The sequence below is a fragment of the Scylla paramamosain genome, chromosome 25 (genome assembly GCF_035594125.1).
Source record: "Scylla paramamosain isolate STU-SP2022 chromosome 25, ASM3559412v1, whole genome shotgun sequence".
In the NCBI taxonomy this organism is placed as follows: domain Eukaryota; kingdom Metazoa; phylum Arthropoda; class Malacostraca; order Decapoda; family Portunidae; genus Scylla; species Scylla paramamosain.
Window position 1 is genome coordinate 17,973,393 of NC_087175.1, and position 4,694 is coordinate 17,978,086.

Sequence of the window (4,694 nt, forward strand, 5' to 3'; positions counted from 1 at the left end):
CCTCCTCCTCCTCCTCCTCCTCCTTTTTCCCATTCACCTCAAGGTTTTCATTATTGACGTTCGATGGCCTGCGTGTGTATTTCCGAAAATAGAGATGTATTATTGGTGTTTCTGTTTGTGTTTCTTTGTTTCTTTCCTTGTCTGTCTGTCTGTCTGTCTGTCTGTCTGTTTGTCGTCCTGTCTGTCTGTCTATCTACATTTTCGTCTCTGTTTTTTCTTTGTCTGTCTGTCTAGCGTTTCATCTCTGTTTCTGTCTCTCTGTCTCTCTATCTTCCTATCCTTTCGTCTTTCTGTGTCTGTCTGTCTGTCTGTCTGTCTGTCTGCGTTCCTGTCAATATGTCTGTCTATTTACCTCTCTCTCTCTCTCTCTCTCTCTCTCTCTCTCTCTCTCTCTCTCTCTCTCTCTCTCTCTCTCTCTCTCTCTCTCTCTCTCTAGCTCGCCCTGTGCTCTCTTTAATCAAGGAGTGCAAATCAAGGTGCTAATCTTACTAAGGAGAATTAAACCTTCTCTAAGCACGACTCGATCCCTTTAATAAGTCTTCTCGCTGCTTCACTAATCCTGATACGCCATAACGCCCCTCTTGTCTGTTTTGATGTCTGTTTGTCTCTCTCTCTCTCTCTCTCTCTCTCTCTCTCTCTCTCTCTCTCTCTCTCTCTCTCAACAATGCCTCCACCATTTAGAAGATTCAGGAAGTTTTCGCCACAAGTTACCGAGGAAAACTCCAGTAATAACAGCCACTCTTCCCTCCATAAAGAATTGCTGTTTTATTCCCCACCATCCCTTGTGCTCTCGACCCTCACCCTCACCTTCACCCGGCCCGTTACTGGAAGGGGAGGAAGGGGAGGGGAAGGGGGTAGGAGGAAGCGCTGACCTGACCTTCCCTGCTTGCCACTCGTAAACGTTGGGTCATTGGTGCGTGTGTGCTTCCTTCTGATGAATGTTGTAAGTGTATTAGTAGTGGTGAAACTTTCCTTTTGTCGTTTTTTTATTTTCATTTTTTTTTTTTTATTGAAGAATTATAATTGTGCATGTGAATAATTATACTTTGTGTTTGGGTATGAGAGAGAGAGAGAGAGAGAGAGAGAGAGAGAGAGAGAGAGAGAGAGAGAGAGAGAGAGAGAGAGAGAGAGAGAGAGAGAGAGAGAGAGAGAGAGAGAGAGAGAGATGGAAACGTTATCTATTTCTACACACAAGAACTTAAATTACCCTTAAAACCTAGCAATTCCTGAGAGAGAGAGAGAGAGAGAGAGAGAGAGAGAGAGAGAGAGAGAGAGAGAGAGAGAGAGAGAGAGAGAGAGAGAGAGAGAGAGAGAGAAACAGGCAGACAGAATATTAGAAGTCACGTGTTTTCTAACGTTTTCTGAAATGTAAAAACTGTTACGTAAGGTTTTATCACACACACACACACACACACACACACACACACACACACACACACACACACACACACACACACACACACACACACACATGTTCAAAAGTGAGACTATCAAGCTAGGAGCGATTTCACGAGCAAATATCTTTCCGTTTTTTGCAGCGTTTATCCACATTCCTCTGTACGTAACCGTGAAATTAAACTCTCGTCTCTACGGAGTCCACGCATTAAGACCAATTTGCAAAGGCCGCTTCAGTGTTGGCAGGCCAGAAGTGTTACTGTGTGTGTTTTTTTATTTTTTGTGTATGTTTTTTTGGGGGGCGCAGCGGAAAATTAATAAAAGTTCCTGTAATATCTTTTGGCAGTAGTGTTTTTTTAAATGTTTTTCGCTAGTTTACGTAAAAGCCTCACTTTGTATCGGTTTGTTTCTTGCCTCTGTTTTCACTTGTATTATATCTCTTTTTATTATTATTATTATTATTATTATTATTTTTGTTGTAAGTGTATCAAGAAAACTGATCAAGGACATTAAAATTGGGGGTAAAAATTCATTCAATTTGCTGTTCCAAAAAAAGTCAGAGATGTGTTTTGATTGTCCTGTTTTGAAACAGTTCACTGACACTTCTCTTTTGAAACAGTTCACTGACACTTCTCTTTTGAAACAGTTCACTGACACTTCTGTTTTGAAACAGTTCACACACTTCTCTTTTGAAACAGTTCACACACTTCTCTTTTGAAACAGTTCACACACTTCTCTTTTGAAACAGTTCACACACTTCTCTTTTGAAACAGTTCACACACTTCTCTTTTGAAACAGTTCACTGATACTTCTCTTTTGAAACAGTTCACTGATACTTCTCTTTTGAAACAGTTCACTGATACTTCTCTTTTGAAACAGTTCACTGATACTTCTCTTTTGAAACAGTTCACTGACACTTCTCTTTTGAAACAGTTCATTGACACTTCTCTTTTGAAACAGTTCACTGATACTTCTCTTTTGAAACAGTTCAGTTATACTCTTTCGAATCATTGGAGGTCACAGGAGGGAGGAAAGACAGAGACAGGTAAATAGTTTCAGAGTTTATCAGTGAGAGGGATGAAGAGGAGAGAGATCAAAGCTGTCCTGAGGCTGAGTAGCTTTTTCTTGGGAGAGATGATGGGGAAGGCGAAGAGAAAGAGTTAATCACCATCAGGGAAATAAATTCATAATGGTGGATACGGTGGAGGCGCCTGGCTGTACAGTTATAGTGGATACATAGAGTTACATAGATACACACGCCATAACAGACGTTGGTGTTTGTATTCACGTGCATCACCTGCTTCTTATATTCCACGTATTCTTTTTTTTTTTATTATTATTATTGAGCTTCTTTTATTTGAACTTTTCCTTGTGAGTGTTTCCGACGCGTCACTTGAAGCGACAAGTAAAAGTTTTCATGTTCTACAAATGCAGTTGATCTTATTTATGTATATTTTGGCTTAGACTGACTGGTTTTTTAATGTTTGTCCAATTTTTTTTTTTTCTTTCCGCTCAGAATCATAGCATGTAAGTGTATTTTGTATTGAATTTGTCTTCTTTTCTCATATCCTAGAAATATCGTTTATCTTATTATATAACTTTTGGTTTAGACTACGCTGTTTTGAAATTTGTCCATTGTTTTTCATCTTTCATTCATAGTCAATGTTTTCTAATTACATACTCTATCTAAATATGTCTAATGTATATTGTTAGTTTTTTTTTTTACTGGTGTTTTATTATTTTCGCTGTTTTCTTTTTTTATTTCGATTTGTTTTGCTTTTACTGTCTTGTGTCTAATGTTTTTTTTTTTATTTATTTATTTGTTCATATCAGTGTTCTTTATTTTTCTTTTACAGTTTCCTAACCAAACCTATATATTGTCTAGCTTCCTCTTTTTCTTTTTAATTCTCCCGTTATTTAACACCTTCGCCTCGTTGCTGTTCTTGTTCCTGTGTTGTTTATTGTTACTTTCACAGAACACGAGTTTCTTTATCATATTTTCATTTCTGCGTCAGTCAGTATCGCATCTCTCATAATTTCTCTCCTCTCCCTCTTATTCATCCTTTTCTTTTTCCCCTTCTCTCATTTCTATCAAAACACAGTGTGAAATGATATATAACATCGGAATCTCTCTCTCTCTCTCTCTCTCTCTCTCTCTCTCTCTCTCTCTCTCTCTCTCTCTCTCTCTCTCTCTCCCTTCCCCAGTATTACAAACAGCCTCGTAAAGGACAAAAGATCTGCTGCTGCAATCTGTTTATTTTTTTAGGGTAATATTTCTCTCACATGATTACTGGAAATAAATATAATATGTGATTTAGGAATGTATAATTCAGCGTGGTTATATTATCATTTTTGTTTATGTTTTAATTCATTTTATTTATTTGTATTTATTTACCAGTTTATTTTATTTATTACTTACTTTTATTTATTTATTTATTTATTTATTTATTTATTTGTTTATTTTTCAATTATTTATTTATTTATCTATTTTATTTATGTATTTTTTGTATTTATTTATTTATTTATTTTTTTTTTACATGGGAAGACAACAATAGGAATATCTTAGGTACTCGTTTTATTGTTACATCTTATCACCTTATTCTGAAACAATTCACCGCACCTCCACTATATTTAAAACGTTGTATTAGAAGTTACACGTTTTCTTCATGGTGTTTTTATGGTTCTAGTGACAGATTAACAACATATCTACATTATCAAAGGGAGAAACACTCGGCTATTCATCTCTGTGGCCTTCGAAAAATAGTTGTTGAGAAAGCGGAGTGTTTCTGAATACGGCCTTTATTTGTATTACACCATATTTATTACATACGGTCCAGTGCGAAGCTACAAATGATCTCCTATGGTAAAAATAGTAATAATAATAATAAATAAATAAATAAATATCTATATATAAAATCTCCTGTCTTTAGAACATAAGAACATAAAAAAAGATTAAACTTGAAACATCCCTACTTCATCCTATCACCCCCATCCATAAACCTGCTTCATCTACTATTTTTAAAGCTTCCTAATGACTCAGCACTAACAATTTGATTACTAAGTCCATTCTGTTCATCTACCAACGTATTTAAGAACCATTTCCTTCCTACGTTCTATTTAAATCAAACTCTTTTTTTTAAGCTTGTGCCATTTATTTCTTTGTGTTCCTTTTTGTTGTCTTGCTCATGACACGCTCCCTATTCACGCTTCCCTCCTTCTCCTTCCCTCTCTGCTTCTCCCTAATGCAAGCCTCAACCAACACTATTGTTACCTCCTACCCTCTTGTTGTCCTGCCCAAG